Source organism: Oncorhynchus clarkii, chromosome 20, assembly GCF_045791955.1.
Source record: "Oncorhynchus clarkii lewisi isolate Uvic-CL-2024 chromosome 20, UVic_Ocla_1.0, whole genome shotgun sequence".
NCBI lineage: Eukaryota > Metazoa > Chordata > Actinopteri > Salmoniformes > Salmonidae > Oncorhynchus > Oncorhynchus clarkii.
The window spans coordinates 49,189,610-49,206,669 of NC_092166.1; the positions used below are offsets into that span (position 1 = coordinate 49,189,610).

The 17,060-nt window shown below is 43.7% G+C and overlaps 7 non-coding genes across 7 annotated transcripts; all 7 read right to left on the reverse strand.

Moving 5' to 3' along the window:
• Positions 1-8,684: 8,684 nt before the first annotated feature.
• On the reverse strand, positions 8,685-8,766 carry trnas-gcu (transfer RNA serine (anticodon GCU)). Its single transcript has one exon. It is a non-coding gene; the product is annotated as a tRNA-Ser (tRNA).
• A 475-nt stretch (positions 8,767-9,241) lies between these two features.
• trnas-gcu (transfer RNA serine (anticodon GCU)) lies at positions 9,242-9,323 on the reverse strand. The gene has a single exon. It is a non-coding gene; the product is annotated as a tRNA-Ser (tRNA).
• A 1,272-nt stretch (positions 9,324-10,595) lies between these two features.
• trnas-gcu (transfer RNA serine (anticodon GCU)) lies at positions 10,596-10,677 on the reverse strand. The gene has a single exon. It is a non-coding gene; the product is annotated as a tRNA-Ser (tRNA).
• Positions 10,678-11,700: 1,023 nt separating this feature from the next.
• trnar-ucu (transfer RNA arginine (anticodon UCU)) lies at positions 11,701-11,791 on the reverse strand. The gene has a single exon. It is a non-coding gene; the product is annotated as a tRNA-Arg (tRNA).
• Positions 11,792-13,619: 1,828 nt separating this feature from the next.
• Positions 13,620-13,701, reverse strand: trnas-gcu (transfer RNA serine (anticodon GCU)). The gene has a single exon. It is a non-coding gene; the product is annotated as a tRNA-Ser (tRNA).
• A 466-nt stretch (positions 13,702-14,167) lies between these two features.
• Positions 14,168-14,249, reverse strand: trnas-gcu (transfer RNA serine (anticodon GCU)). The gene has a single exon. It is a non-coding gene; the product is annotated as a tRNA-Ser (tRNA).
• A 2,673-nt stretch (positions 14,250-16,922) lies between these two features.
• Positions 16,923-17,004, reverse strand: trnas-gcu (transfer RNA serine (anticodon GCU)). Its single transcript has one exon. It is a non-coding gene; the product is annotated as a tRNA-Ser (tRNA).
• Between the last annotated feature and the right edge of the window lie 56 nt (positions 17,005-17,060).

Here is a 17,060-nt window from a genome sequence, read left to right on the forward strand (position 1 = left end):
TAAAAAGATTTCATAACTTTTTTTTATTTTTCTTTACCTTCAAAATGAGACAAACACTCACAATCCAACAAGAACTATTAAAATAAGATTTTTCTATTAAAGTAAACTCTTATTATGCAAATGTGATTTGTTTATCATTTAAGATAGAATTTGTGTCATGCCACTTGGCTGGGTGTAGTGTGAGGATGGTGGAGTTCTTGTGCTCATCTTACCATGACCCTCGGCCTATCACATGTGAGCATAGTAGACTCAGCATTTGTTTAATGTCACTCATTTGGTTGGTGGGGGCTGGTCCAGTTGCTCCTCTCACAGCCTGTGTGTAGCTCTGCCTGCTGGGCTGTGGCACCTCCAAGTGTGGGTCTGCGGTGAGGGGCAGGGGGGTGGGAGGCCTCGTCTGGGTGGCTCTGAAGCTGGGCTGGGGTGGTCTGTGCTGCGCTGGCTGTGGTGGGCATTGAGGTTGGTGGTGCTGTGGTCGTGGCTGGGGGGTCCAGGGTGCTGGTCCGGGGGTGTTGTCTCGGTGATCTCGGCAGGGTGGAGATTGCTCCGCTGTTCCTGGGTGGAGAGGTCGGACTGCGGTTTAAAGCGACGTCCTTGGGAGTCTTGGCAAGGATGGGGACTGTCTCCCTGTACAGGTGAACATGGTCATAGAGACAGTCCAGATCGAGGGTGGGATGGTGGGCCAGGTGTACATTGGGTCGCAGGGCACAGTCCCGGGAGAGGCTGGCATTTATTCTTTGGATTGTGGCAGGGTGGAAGTCCTTCATCTGTAGAAGGGTTGACACCACGATTCTTGAGTTGGGGAAGATTGCAGAGGCCTTCTCAGTAGTGAAGTCGCCACACTCTCCTGCTGAACACGCAGTTCGTTGCTTCTGGTATGTATGATTACGTAGCTTGGCGACCCGAGATGGGCCTTATCAAGCAGCTCCATGGCACTCTGCGTTGTTGGGCACCACACTTTCCTCGTTTTGTGTCTAGGGAAAAGTTTATTCTCCTGAACAAACTTCCCATTTGAGTCCATCAACAGGACTATGTCAGCCAGTGTTTCTTCTGGACTGGAGGGGGTAGAGTGGGGGCCGGTGGGTGTTGGAGCTGGTGTGTGGCTGGTCTGTGCCAGTGCCGCTGTCAGTGGGAGGCTGTTCTGTGGGTTGGGGAGGAGGGGTGCAGCAGGCAGGGCTGGGGAAGCCTGGCTGGTTGAGCTGGGCGACTCTGCTGTGTGAGGGCAGGTCATAGAGTGGTGATCTAGCTGCTCCTGCAGCCTGTCCTCTGTTCTCTTTCTCTCCTGCAGCTCCTCTCTTAGTGTGGTCAGATTGTTATTACCTCCTTTGTTAGATCAGCCAGCTCTCTCTTGAGTCCGTCTCTCTCTTGCTGAACCTCTTTCAGCTGTGTTGCAAGTCTGCTCTCCTGCTCTGTCCGCACCTTGGTTAGGAGCTCCTCTAAGGTGTGGTTGTCTGGTTGCTGTTTGCTCACGCTCTCCCTCAGCAGGACCACCTCCCCCTCCAGTTTGGTGAACTCATCCCTCATGGCAGCCATGGTGGTGAGGAGGGCCTGAGCCTGCTCTGCACTGAGGGGGTCGCTCTCCTCCTGGGGCGTGTCCTCCACTATGGTGGGAAGAGAGGTGCTGGATGTGCCTTTTTGGGTGGGGAGAGTAGGGGTGAGGATGGTGCTGGTGGAGTTTGTCTTGTGGGAGGGCATGTCACTGGTTGTGTCCTTCTTTCTCTCTGCTCTCTCCTTAATGGTCTGAAAGTCTGTTTCAAACAGCCTAATGTTACCTTGCACCATGACAGTCCCAGTCTTGTAGAGGTTGATTGTTATCATGGTGCTGTCAGGGTCATCTGTCTCTTTGACTTTCAGCTTCCACCCATTACAGATTCCCTCTTTCTTTATGGATGGGTAGTGAGAGCAGACTGCTGAGCGCCATGCATTTGGCTGGTCAGTGAGGAAGATGAGATTACTCACGTCACTGTTTTTGTAGTGGTCTGTGAAAAGGGTTTCTGGCCTCCCCTTTAGTAGTTTCTGTTCAAAAGCTTTCCTCGTTGTGTCATTTTTGGCCTCTTTAGGGAAGAGAATGAATTCTGCGCTGAGGAGGAGTGGGGACATGGTGCCCGTGGGCCCTGCTACTACTGCTGTTGCTGCGCTGTTCTGCTGCCCCGTTGCCATGGCAACCGATTTGTTTGTCTGCTGCTGTTGCTAGCTAGCGCTAATTTAGTTCAAAAACCAGCAAAAAGAGTGACAAATCCTCACAAAAAAAAAACAGAAGATATGTTTAAAGTTAGTCAGTGCTCCTTTTTGGTTTACTCACTCAGTTTGGTCGTTTGATGTAGTTGTATTAACTCCCCTTGCTAGGTTTGTTCTAGCTCGTTAGTCTGCTGGCTAGGTCTTTGTTGTGTAGCTAGCTAGCTTGAGTCAAAACTTCTTAACTTGAGGCGCAAAGTTACTTTTTTTCTATTCTGAATGAACAGAGTTGTTGTTCATCACTTCTTGTCTGGAATTATTTTTCGATTAGTGTTTATCTCATTCTAAAAACAAAGAAATATGAAATATATCAGGATCTCATGTTGAGAAGGACTAGAGCAAGAGCAAGTCTCTCTCTCTCTCTCGCTCTCTCTCTCTTTCTCTCTCATGATACAAGACTTCTCCTCACACCCTCTCTCTCAGCCACCAGGGCAAGAAACGCCCCCCCCATCTCTGAGTCTCTGAGATAGCCATTGCAGGTGCAGTGGCAGAACTAGAGTTGTATACATGGGGAGGCCAGGGGGTGGCCAAGGCTACTTCAGGGGGTCCATAGACCATGACAGAAAATGTGTATGTAACCCTAACCTGGCATCTAAGGAGCCTGAATGAATCCTATGATTGCTGATTAGAAAATTAACTTAACCCGGAGTTCTTCAATGTGGCAGATAGTGAGGTCCAAAAGGGTTACTTCACTAGAATTCATTAACATACTTTAAATAGTCAGTGTCTCTACCTCGGAACTGCAGCTCAATTTCTTTCTCTCTCTCTCACACACACACAGTACTGTACTCACATACTGGAGAGACTTGGATCACTCTGTTTTCATGAATATATAATCTGGGTCTATAAGTGTTGAACATCAAAAATATTTTCAGAAAATAAAGCGCAAGCACCAAGGAGATAAGATAGCATTTGCATGTCACATAAATTACAAAAACACAGCAATTTGACATCAGGTATCAAGCAGAAATGGACTTGGGGAAAAAAAATGTTGGTGCCCATCAATATTACAAATGTACATTATCAAATTTATGCTCATACATATTATGTTTAACTAATAGCAAAGAAGTGTTTTGGAATTAGCCTAATCAAGACCACATTAAATCTGTATGACATGGTACCCTTTGGATTTATCATTTTAGAATGTCAGTGTTCTAGCTAGTACACAGTGCAGGTGTTAATCATGACCAGAGGGACCACCTAAGTGCCAGATTATCTTTGGTAGATTTAAAACAGCACAATTCTGTGGTTCTGGTGAGAACTGCCAAAATGTTTCACAAACTCATCCATGTTGAGAGAGCGTGCCCTCCTTGACTCAACACTGAATTCAGAGGTGATTTAACCTGTCATCAACCATTGTTGTCCTAATGTATGTTTTAATCGGTTTTAAAGCTGAGAAGCTACTCTTGCAAGAAGCACTGCTGACTGGTGTAACAACTGAAATCTTACAATGTCGAAGTAGCTCATGGAAGATCTCTTTATAAGGTTCTAGAAACACAACAAAGTCAAGGAGAGTAGACGGTCTGTCCCTTCCATTTTTCTCTCTCCTATCAAGAAGCCGCCTGGTTTGATGAACCTCATGTTTGAGGCCCTCTAAATCTGACTCAAAGTTCTGAGCAAAGGCAAACAGAGGCTCCTCATTCAAGAATGTTGTACTATTTGGGTTGAGAGACTGGACCCCTTGCAATATCTCCCAATTCTACTTTGAAAAATGCCTCTGCATCTCAGCTGTGAGACTGTCAAGCACCTGATAAAAGATAGCTCTTTGAAAGCTCTCACCATAATTTTGGTCACTATTTTACTGTCCTAGAGTGCTCATCATCGATGCGTCGTGAAATCTTAAGCTTGTTTTCGGCTGTCTTTTACACACTGTTTGTTGGTTATTGCAGTGCTCTGCAATCTCTTCAACCTCTTTCCATAGTTCTCCAAAGTAACCCTCACTTCTGTAATCCTGTAATGTGTCTGTAAGGGCACCTACTAGATCCACAGCCCTTGCTAGGTCAAGAGAGCTTGATTGGAGAATGTCAGAAAGATATTTGGCATCACCAAGCACTTTACAAAAGGTAACCTAAAGCTCTATGAAATGTTAATCTATCTGAGAAAGAATTGGATTAACAAGAAGTAAATGTCAGATTTCAAAAATGCTTTACGGTGAAAGCAAACTATGCTATTATCTGAGGACAGCACCCCATCAAAAAAACACATGACAATCATATTTCAACCCGTGGCAAATGCTTAACTACAACAAATGTAGTTAACGTGGCAAATGACCTTAAAAAACTGTAGTTACTGTATGTAAACCCGAGATTGAAATCAATGAAAGTTAGGCAGAGCATTGGCAGGGCCATGTGTCGATACCATCGAGACATTTAACAAATGTGTTGTCAGGCCGAGTGGTCTCAAGTGCTTGATGAAGTGTGTTGAGATGTTGGTCCAAATCCCACCATTGAGGTTGCCATTGGAAAAGCTATTCTTCAATACCTGAATCTTATCAGTCACTCTAGGATTGCGGAGGGATTCTATATTCATGTGGGGCCATGCAAGAGAGGAAATATGTTTTGTGAAGAGGTTGGTGTTTTTATCCACACATGTAGTTCATCGCCTTCACCACTCAGATACCAAGTCCTGTGCTCTCGCAGTGGCAGTTGGCCATCTTACCAGTGTTTGTGAAGGTTACACAATGAGGATGGGATTCAAACCCATGCATGCAGAGCACAATGGATTAGCAGTCCATCGCCTTAACCACTCAACCACCTCATCCTGTAATATGTATGTGGCAAATTACCTTAAAAAACTGTCGTTTCTGTTTCGAAACCCTTGAATGAAATCCATGAAAGTTAGGCAGAGCAACGGCAGGGCCATGTGTCGATCCCATCGAGACATTTAACAAACCTTTTGTCATTCCGAGTGGTCTCAAGTGCTTGATGAGGTGTGTTGAGGTGTCGGTTCAAATCCCACCATTGAGGTTGCCATTGGAAAAGCTATCCACACATGTAGTTCATCGCCTTCACCACTAAGATAACAAGTCCTGTGCTCTCGCGGTGGCAGTAGGCCATCTTACCAGTGTTTGTGAAAGTCAAAATCTTCCCATGCCATAATAAAGCACAGAATTGTACTGGTTACACGATGAGGATGGGAACCCATGCATTTAGAGCACAATGGATTAGCAGTCCATCGGCTTAACCACTCGGCCACCTCATCCTGTAATATCAAAATGGCAAATGACCTTAAAAAACTGTCGTTTCTGTATGTAAACCCTTGAATGAACTCCATGAAAGTTAGGTAGAGCAATGTTAGGGCCATGTGTCGATACCATCGAGACATTTAACAAATCTGTGAGTGGTATCAGGTGCTTGATGAAGTGTGTTGAGGTGTCGGATCAAATGCCACCATTGAGGTTGCCCTTGGAAAAGCTAGTCTTCAATACATTAATCTTATCAGTCGCTCTAGGATTGCGGAGGGATTCTATATTCATGTGGGGACATGCAAGAGAGGAAATATGTTTTGTGAAGAGGTTGGCGTTTTTATCCACACATGTAGTTCATCGCCTTCACTACGAAGATACCAAGTCCTGTGCTCTCGCGGTAGCAGTAGGCCATCTTACCAGTGTTTGTGAAAGTCAAAATCTTCCAATGCCATAATAAAGCACAGAATTGTTCTGGTTAAACAATGAGGATGGGATTCAAACCCATGCATGCAGAGCACAATGGATTAGCAATCCATCGCCTTAACCACACAGCCACCTCATCCTGTAACATATACGTGGCAAATGACCTTAAAAAACTGTAGTTGCTGTATGTAAACCCTAGAATGAAATCCATGAAAGTTAGGCAGAGCAATGTTAGGGCCATATGTCGATCCCATCGAGACATTTAACAAATGTGTTGTCAGGCCGAGTGGTCTCAAGTGCTTGATGAAGTGTGTTGAGGTGTCGGTTCAAATGCCACCATTGAGGTTGCCCTTGGAAAAGCTATTCTTCAATACATTAATCTTATCAGTCGCTCTAGGATTGTGGAGGGATTCTATATTCATGTGGGGCCATGCAAGAGAGGAAATCCGTTTTGTGAAGAGGTTGGTGTTTTTATCCACACATGTAGTTCATCACCTTCACCACTAAGATAGCAAGTCTTGTGCTCTCGCGGTGGCAGTAGGCCATCTTACCAGTGTTTGTGAAAGTCAAAATCTTCCAATGCCATAATAAAGCACATAATTGTACTGGTTAAACGATGAGGATGGGTTTCAAACCCATGCATGCAGAGCACAATGGATTAGCAGTCCATCGCCTTAACCACTCGGACACCTCATCTTGTAGTATATATGTGGCAAATGACCTTAAAAACTGTAGTTGCTGTATGTAAACCCTAGAATGAAATCCATGAAAGTTAGGCAGAGCAATGGCAGGGCCATATGTCGATCCCATCGAGACATTTAACAAATGTGTTGTCAGGCCGAGTGGTCTCAAGTGCTTGATGAAGTGTGTTGAGATGTTGGTTCAAATCCCACCATTGAGGTTGCCATTGGAAAAGCTATTCTTCAATAACTAAATCTTATCAGTCACTCTAGGATTGTGGAGGGATTCTATATTCATGTGGGGCCATGCAAGAGAGGAAATACGTTTTGTGAAGAGGTTGGTGTTTTTATCCACACATGTAGTTCATCACCTTCACCACTAAGATACCAAGTCCTGTGCTCTCGCGGTGGCAGTAGGCCATCTTACCAGTGTTTGTGAAAGTCAAAATCTTCCAATGCCATAATAATGCACAGAATTGTCCTGGTTAAACGATTAGGATGGGATTCGATCCTATGCATGCAGAGCACAATGGATTTAGCAGTCCATCGCCTTAACCACTCGGCCACCTCATACTGTAATATATACGTGGCAAATTATCTTAAAAAACTGTAGTTGCTGTAAGTAAACCCTAGAATGAAATCCATGAAAGTTAGGCATAGCAATGGCAGGGCCATATGTCGATCCCATCGAGACATTTAACAAATGTGTTGTCAGGCCGAGTGGTCTCAAGTGCTTGATGAAGTGTGTTGAGGTGTTGGTTCAAATCCCACCACTGAGGTTGCCATTGGAAAAGCTATTCTTCAATACCTAAATCTTATCAGTCGCTCTAGGATTGTGGAGGGATTCTATATTCATGTGGGGCCATGCAAGAGAGGAAATATGTTTTGTGAAGAGGTTGGTGTTTTTATCCACACATGTAGTTCATCACCTTCACCACTAAGATAGCAAGTCTTGTGCTCTTGCGGTGGCAGTAGGCCATCTTACCAGTGTTTGTGAAAGTCAAAATCTTCCAATGCCATAATAAAGCACATAATTGTACTGGTTAAACGATGAGGATGGGTTTCAAACCCATGCATGCAGAGCACAATGGATTAGCAGTCCATCGCCTTAACCACTCGGCCACCTCATCTTGTAGTATATATGTGGCAAATGACCTTAAAAACTGTAGTTGCTGTATGTAAACCCTAGAATGAAATCCATGAAAGTTAGGCAGAGCAATGGCAGGGCCATATGTCGATCCCATCGAGACATTTAACAAATGTGTTGTCAGGCCGAGTGGTCTCAAGTGCTTGATGAAGTGTGTTGAGATGTTGGTTCAAATCCCACCATTGATGTTGCCATTGGAAAAGCTATTCTTCAATAACTAAATCTTATCAGTCACTCTAGGATTGTGGAGGGATTCTATATTCATGTGGGGCCATGCAAGAGAGGAAATACGTTTTGTGAAGAGGTTGGTGTTTTTATCCACACATGTAGTTCATCACCTTCACCACTAAGATACCAAGTCCTGTGCTCTCGCGGTGGCAGTAGGCCATCTTACCAGTGTTTGTGAAAGTCAAAATCTTCCAATGCCATAATAATGCACAGAATTGTCCTGGTTAAACGATTAGGATGGGATTCGATCCTATGCATGCAGAGCACAATGGATTTAGCAGTCCATCGCCTTAACCACTCGGCCACCTCATACTGTAATATATACGTGGCAAATTATCTTAAAAAACTGTAGTTGCTGTAAGTAAACCCTAGAATGAAATCCATGAAAGTTAGGCATAGCAATGGCAGGGCCATATGTCGATCCCATCGAGACATTTAACAAATGTGTTGTCAGGCCGAGTGGTCTCAAGTGCTTGATGAAGTGTGTTGAGGTGTTGGTTCAAATCCCACCACTGAGGTTGCCATTGGAAAAGCTATTCTTCAATACCTAAATCTTATCAGTAGCTCTAGGATTGTGGAGGGATTCTATATTCATGTGGGGCCATGCAAGAGAGGAAATACGTTTTGTGAAGAGGTTGGTGTTTTTATGCACACATGTAGTTCATCACCTTCACCACTAAGATAGCAAGTCTTGTGCTCTCGCGGTGGCAGTAGGCCATCTTACCAGTGTTTGTGAAAGTCAAAATCTTCCCATGCCATAATGAAGCACAGAATTGTACTGGTTAAACGATGAGGATGGGATTCGAACCCATGCATGCAGAGCACAATGGATTAGCAGTCCATCGCCTTAACCACTCGGCCACCTCATCCTGTAATATATACGTGGCAAATGATCTTAAAAAACTGTAGTTGCTGTATGTAAACCCTTGAATGAAATCCATGAAAGTTAGGCAGAGCAATGTTAGGGCCATATGTCGTTCCCATCGAGACATTTAACAAATGTGTTGTCAGGCCGAGTGGTCTCAAGTGCTTGATGAAGTGTGTTGAGGTGTCGGTTCAAATCCCACCATTGAGGATGCCCTTGGAAAAGCTATTCTTCAATACCTAAATTTTATCAGTCGCTCTAGGATTGTGGAGGGATTCTATATTCATGTGGGGCCATGCAAGAGAGGAAATACGTTTTGTGAAGAGGTTGGTGTTTTTATGCACACATGTAGTTCATCACCTTCACCACTAAGATAGCAAGTCTTGTGCTCTCGCGGTGGCAGTAGGCCATCTTACCAGTGTTTGTGAAAGTCAAAATCTTCCCATGCCATAATGAAGCACAGAATTGTACTGGTTAAATGATGAGGATGGGATTCGAACCCATGCATGCAGAGCACAATGGATTAGCAGTCCATCGCCTTAACCACTCGGCCACCTCATCTTGTAATATATATGTGGCAAATGACCTTAAAAAACTGTAGTTGCTGTATGTAAACCCTAGAATGAAATCCATGAAAGTTAGGCAGAGCAATGGCAGGGCCATATGTCGATACCATCGAGACATTTAACAAATGTGTTGTCAGGCCGAGTGGTCTCAAGTGCTTGATGAAGTGTGTTGAGGTGTTGGTTCAAATCCCACCAGTGAGGTTGCCCTTGGAAAAGCTATTCTTCAATACCTAAATCTTATCAGTCGCCTTAACCACTCGGCCACCTCATCTTGTAATATAAATGTGGCAAATGACCTTAAAAAACTGTAGTTGCTGTATGTAAACCCTAGAATGAAATCCATGCATCCCATCGAGACATTTAACAAATGTGTTGTCAGGCCGAGTGGTCTCAAGTGCTTGATGAAGTGTGTTGAGATGTTGGTTCAAATCCCACCATTGAGGTTGCCATTGGAAAAGCTATTCTTCAATAACTAAATCTTATCAGTCGCTCTAGGATTGTGGAGGGATTCTATATTGATGTGGGGCCATGCAAGAGAGGAAATATGTTTTGTGAAGAGGTTGGTGTTTTTATCCACACATGTAGTTCATCGCCTTCACCACTAAGATACCAAGTCCTGTGCTCTCGTGGTGGCAGTAGGCCATCTTACCAGTGTTTGTGAAAGTCAAAATCTTCCAGTGAAATAAAAAAATACAGCATTTTACTGGTTACACCATTACGATGGGATTCAAACCCATGCATGCAGAGCACAATGGATTAGAAGTCCATCGCCTTAACCACTCGGCCACCTCATCCTGTAATATCTACTTGGCAATGACCTTAAAAAACTGTAGTTGCTGTGTGTAAACCCTTGAATGAAATCCATGAAAGTTAGGCAGAGCAATGTTAGGGCCATATGTCGTTCCCATCGAGACATTTAACAAATGTGTTGTCAGACCGAGTGGTCTCAAGTGCTTGATGAAGTGTGTTGAGGTGTTGGTACAAATCCCACCATTGAGGTTGCCCTTGGAAAAGCTATTCTTCAATACCTAAATCTTATCAGTCGCTCTAGGATTGTGGAGGGATTCTATATTCATGTGGGGCCATGCAAGAGAGGAAATACGTTTTGTGAAGAGGTTGGTGTTTTTATCCACACATGTAGTTCATCACCTTCACCACTAAGATAGCAAGTCTTGTGCTCTCGCGGTGGCAGTAGGCCATCTTACCAGTGTTTTGAAAGTCAAAATCTTCCCATGCCATAATGAAGCACAGAATTGTACTGGTTAAACGATGAGGATGGGATTCGAACCCATGCATGCAGAGCACAATGGATTAGCAGTCCATCGCCTTAACCACTCGGCCACCTCATCTTGTAATATATATGTGGCAAATGACCTTAAAAAACTGTAGTTGCTGTATGTAAACCCTAGAATGAAATCCATGAAAGTTAGGCAGAGCAATGGCAGGGCCATATGTCGATACCATCGAGACATTTAACAAATGTGTTGTCAGGCCGAGTGGTCTCAAGTGCTTGATGAAGTGTGTTGAGGTGTTGGTTCAAATCCCACCAGTGAGGTTGCCCTTGGAAAAGCTATTCTTCAATACCTAAATCTTATCAGTCGCTCTAGGATTGTGGAGGGATTCTATATTGATGTGGGGCCATGCAAGAGAGGAAATATGTTTTGTGAAGAGGTTGGTGTTTTTATCCACACATGTAGTTCATCTCCTTCACCACTAAGATACCAAGTCCTGTGCTCTCGCGGTGGCAGTAGGCCATCTTACCAGTGTTTGTGAAAGTCAAAATCTTCCAGTGCCATAAAAAAATACAGCATTTTACTGGTTACACCATTACGGTGGGATTCAAACCCATGCATGCAGAGCACAATGGATTAGAAGTCCATCGCCTTAACCACTCGGCCACCTCGTCCTGGAATATCTACGTGGCAATGACCTTAAAAAACTGTAGTTGCTGTATGTAAACCCTAGAATGAAATCCATGAAAGTTAGGCAGAGCAATGGCAGGGCCATATGTCGATCCCATCGAGACATTTAACAAATGTGTTGTCAGGCCGAGTGGTCTCAAGTGCTTGATGAAGTGTATTGAGATGTTGGTTCAAATCCCACCATTGAGGTTGCCATTGGAAAAGCTATTCTTCAATAACTAAATCTTATCAGTCGCTCTAGGATTGTGGAGGGATTCTATATTCATGTGGGGCCATGCAAGAGAGGAAATATGTTTTGTGAAGAGGCTGGTGTTTTTATCCACACAGGTCGTTCCTCGCCTTCACCACTAAGATACCAAGTCCTGTGCTCTCGCGGTGGCAGTAGGCCATCTTACCAGTGTTTGTGAAAGTCAAAATCTTCCAGTTCCATAAAAAAATTCAGCATTTTACTGGTTACACCATTACGATGGGATTCTAACCCATGCATGCAGAGCACAATGGATTAGAAGTCCATTGCCTTAACCACTCGGCCACCTCAACCTGTAATATCTACGTGGCAATGACCTTAAAAAACTGTAGTTGCTGTATGTAAACCCTAGAATGAAATCCATGAAAGTTAGGCAGAGCAATGTTAGGGCCATATGTCGTTCCCATCGAGACATTTAACAAATGTGTTGTCAGGCCGAGTGGTCTCAAGTGCTTGATGAAGTGTGTTAAGGTGTCGGTTCAAATCCCACCATTGAGGATGCCCTTGGAAAAGCTATTCTTCAATACCTAAATCTTATCAGTCGCTTTAGGATTGTGGAGGGATTCTATATTCATGTGGGGCCATGCAAGAGAGGAAATACGTTTTGTGAAGAGGTTGGTGTTTTTATGCACACATGTAGTTCATCACCTTCACCACTAAGATAGCAAGTCTTGTGCTCTCGCGGTGGCAGTAGGCCATCTTACCAGAGTTTGTGAAAGTCAAAATCTTCCCATGCCATAACGAAGCACAGAATTGTACTGGTTAAACGATGAGGATGGGATTCGAACCCATGCATGCAGAGCACAATGGATTAGCAGTCCATCGCCTTAACCACTCGGCCTCCTCATCTTGTAATATATATGTGGCAAATGACCTTAAAAAACTGTAGTTGCTGTATGTAAACCCTAGAATGAAATCCATGAAAGTTAGGCAGAGCAATGGCAGGGCCATATGTCGATACCATCGAGACATTTAACAAATGTGTTGTCAGGCCGAGTGGTCTCAAGTGCTTGATGAAGTGTGTTGAGGTGTTGGTTCAAATCCCACCAGTGAGGTTGCCCTTGGAAAAGCTATTCTTCAATACCTAAATCTTATCAGTCGCCTTAACCACTCGGCCACCTCATCTTGTAATATAAATGTGGCAAATGACCTTAAAAAACTGTAGTTGCTGTATGTAAACCCTAGAATGAAATCCATGCATCCCATCGAGACATTTAACAAATGTGTTGTCAGGCCGAGTGGTCTCAAGTGCTTGATGAAGTGTGTTGAGATGTTGGTTCAAATCCCACCATTGAGGTTGCCATTGGAAAAGCTATTATTCAATAACTAAATCTTATCAGTCGCTCTAGGATTGTGGAGGGATTCTATATTCATGTGGGGCCATGCAAGAGAGGAAATATGTTTTGTGAAGAGGTTGGTGTTTTTATCCACACATGTAGTTCATCGCCTTCACCACTAAGATACCAAGTCCTGTGCTCTCGTGGTGGCAGTAGGCCATCTTACCAGTGTTTGTGAAAGTCAAAATCTTCCAGTGAAATAAAAAAATACAGCATTTTACTGGTTACACCATTACGATGGGATTCAAACCCATGCATGCAGAGCACAATGGATTAGAAGTCCATCGCCTTAACCACTCGGCCACCTCATCCTGTAATATCTACGTGGCAATGACCTTAAAAAACTGTAGTTGCTGTATGTAAACCCTTGAATGAAATCCATGAAAGTTAGGCAGAGCAATGTTAGGGCCATATGTCGTTTCCATCGAGAAATTTAACAAATGTGTTGTCAGGCCGAGTGGTCTCAAGTGCTTGATGAAGTGTGTTGAGATGTTGGTTCAAATCCCACCATTGAGGTTGCCATTTGAAAAGCTATTCTTCAATAACTAAATCTTATCAGTCGCTCTAGGATTGTGGAGGGATTCTATATTCATGTGGGGTCATGCAAGAGAGGAAATACGTTTTGTGAAGAGGTTGGTGTTTTTATCCACACATGTAGTTCATCACCTTCACCACTAAGATAGCAAGTCTTGTGCTCTAGCGGTGGCAGTAGGCCATCTTACCAGTGTCTGTGAAAGTCAAAATCTTCCCATGCCATAATGAAGCACAGAATTGTACTGGTTAAACGATGAGGATGGGATTCGAACCCATGCATGCAGAGCATAATGGATTAGCAGTCCATCGCCTTAACCACTCGGCCACCTCATCTTGTAATATATATGTGGCAAATTACCTTAAAAACTGTAGTTGCTGTATGTAAACCCTAGAATGAAATCCATGAAAGTTAGGCAGAGCAATGGCAGGGCCATATGTCGATCCCATCGAGACATTTAACAAATGTGTTGTCAGGCCGAATGGTCTCAAGTGCTTGATGAAGTGTGTTGAGATGTTGGTTCAAATCCCACCATTGAGGTTGCCATTGGAAAAGCTATTCTTCAATAACTAAATTTTATCAGTCGCTCTAGGATTGTGGAGGGATTCTATATTCATGTGGGGCCATGCAAGAGAGGAAACACTTTTTGTGAAGAGGTTGGTGTTTTTATCCACACATGTAGTTCATCACCTAAGATGGCAAGTCTTGTGCTCTCGCGGTGGCAGTAGGCCATCTTACCAGTGTTTGTGAAAGTCAATATCTTCCCATGCCATAATGAAGCACAGAATTGTACTGGTTAAACGATGAGGATGGGATTCGAACCCATGCATGCAGAGCACAATGGATTAGCAGTCCATCGCCTTAACCACTCGGCCACCTCATCTTGTAATATATATGTGGCAAATGACCTTAAAAAACTTTAGTTGCTGTATGTAAACCCTAGAATGAAATCCATGAAAGTTAGGCAGAGCAATGGCAGGGCCATATGTCGATACCATCGAGACATTTAACAAATGTGTTGTCAGGCCGAGTGGTCTCAAGTGCTTGATGAAGTGTGTTGAGGTGTTGGTTCAAATCCCAACTGTGAGGTTGCCCTTGGAAAAGCTATTCTTCAATACCTAAATCTTATCAGTCGCTCTAGGATTGTGGAGGGATTCTATATTGATGTGGGGCCATGCAAGAGAGGAAATACGTTTTGTGAAGAGGTTGGTGTTTTTATCCACACATGTAGTTCATCACCTTCACCACTAAGATAGCAAGTCTTGTGCTCTCGCGGTGGCAGTAGGCCATCTTACCAGTGTTTGTGAAAGTCAAAATCTTCCAATGCCATAATGAAGCACAGAATTGTACTGGTTAAACGATGAGGATGGGATTCGAACCCATGCATGCAGAGCACAATGGATTTCATCGCCTTAACCACTCGGCCACCTCATCTTGTAATATATATGTGGCAAATGACCTTAAAAAACTGTAGTTGCTGTATGTAAACCCTAGAATGAAATCCATGAAAGTTAGGCAGAGCAATGGCAGGGCCATATGTCGATACCATCGAGACATTTAACAAATGTGTTGTCAGGCCGAGTGGTCTCAAGTGCTTGATGAAGTGTGTTGAGGTGTTGGTTCAAATTCCACCATTGAGGTTGCCCTTGGAAAAGCTATTCTTCAATACCTAAATCTTATCAGTCGCTCTAGGATTGTGGAGGGATTCAATATTGATGTGGGGCCATGCAAGAGAGAAAATACGTTTTGTGAAGAGGTTGGTGTTTTTATCCACACATGTAGTTCATCGCCTTCACCACTAAGATACCAAGTCCTGTGCTCTCGCGGTGGCAGTAGGCCTTCTTACCAGTGTTTGTGAAAGTCAAAATCTTCCAGTGCCATAAAAAAATACAGCATTTTACTGGTTACACCATTACGATGGGATTCAAACCCATGCATGCAGAGCACAATGGATTAGAAGTCCATCGCCTTAACCACTCGTCCACCTCATCCTGTAATATCTACGTGGCAATGACCTTAAAAAACTGTAGTTGCTGTATGTAAACCCTTGAATGAAATCCATGAAAGTTAGGCAGAGCAATGTTAGGGCCATATGTCGTTCCCATCGAGACATTTAACAAATGTGTTGTCAGGCCGAGTGGTCTCAAGTGCTTGATGAAGTGTGTTGAGGTGTCGGTTCAAATCCCACCATTGAGGATGCCCTTGGAAAAGCTATTCTTCAATACCTAAATCTTATCAGTCGCTCTAGGATTGTGGAGGGATTCTATATTAATGTGGGGCCATGCAAGAGAGGAAATACGTTTTGTGAAGAGGTTGGTGTTTTTATCCACAAATGTAGTTCATCACCTTCACCACTAAGATACCAAGTCCTGTGCTCTCGCGGTGGCAGTAGGCCATCTTACCAGTGTTTGTGAAAGTCAAAATCTTCCAATGCCATAATAAAGCACAGAATTGTTCTGGTTAAACGATGAGGATGGGATTCGAACCCATGCATGCAGAGTCCATCGCCTTAACCACTCGGCCACCTCATCCTGTAATATATACGTGGCAAATTATCTTAAAAAACTGTAGTTGCTGTATGTAAACCCTAGAATGAAATCCATGAAAGTTAGGCAGAGCAATGGCAGGGCCATATGTCGATCCCATCGAGATATTTAACAAATGTGTTGACAGGCCGAGTGGTCTCAAGTGCCTGATGAAGTGTGTTGAGATGTTGGTTCAAATCCCACCATTGAGGTTGCCATTGGAAAAGCTATTCTTCAATACCTAAATCTTATCAGTCGCTCTAGGATTGTGGAGGGATTCTATATTCATGTGGGGCCATGCAAGAGAGGAAATACGTTTTGTGAAGAGGTTGGTGTTTTTATCCACACATGTAGTTCATCACCTTCACCACTAAGTCTTGTGCTCTCGCGGTGGCAGTAGGCCATCTTACCAGTGTTTGTGAAAGTCAAAATCTTCCAATGCCATAATAAAGCACAGAATTGTACTGGTTAAACGATAAGGATGGGATTCGAACCCATGCATGCAGAGCACAATGGATTAGCAGTCCATCGCGTTAACCACTCGGCCACCTCATCTTGTAATATATATGTGGCAAATGACCTTAAAAAACTGTAGTTGCTGTATGTAAACCCTAGACTGTAATCCATGAAAGTTAGAGAAGAGCAATGGCAGGGCCATATGTCGATCCCATCGAGACATTTAACAAATGTGTTGTCAGGCCGAATGGTCTCAAGTGCTTGATGAAGTGTGTCGAGATGTTGGTTCAAATCCCACCATTGAGGTTGCCATTTGAAAAGCTATTCTTCAATACCTAAATCTTATCAGTCGCTCTAGGATTGTGGAGGGATTCTATATTCATGTGGGGCCATGCAAGAGAGGAAATACGTTTTGTGAAGAGGTTGGTGTTTTTATCCACACATGTAGTTTATCACCTTCACCACTAAGATAGCAAGTCTTGTGCTCTCGCGGTGGCAGTAGGCCATCTTACCAGTGTTTGTGAAAGTCAAAATCTTCCAATGCCATAATAAAGCACAGAATTGTTGTGGTTAAACGATGAGGATGGGATTCGAACCCATGCATGCAGAGCACAATGGATTAGCAGTCCATCGCCTTAACCACTCGGCCACCTCATCCTGTAATATATACGTGGCAAATTATCTTAAAAAACTGTAGTTGCTGTATGTAAACC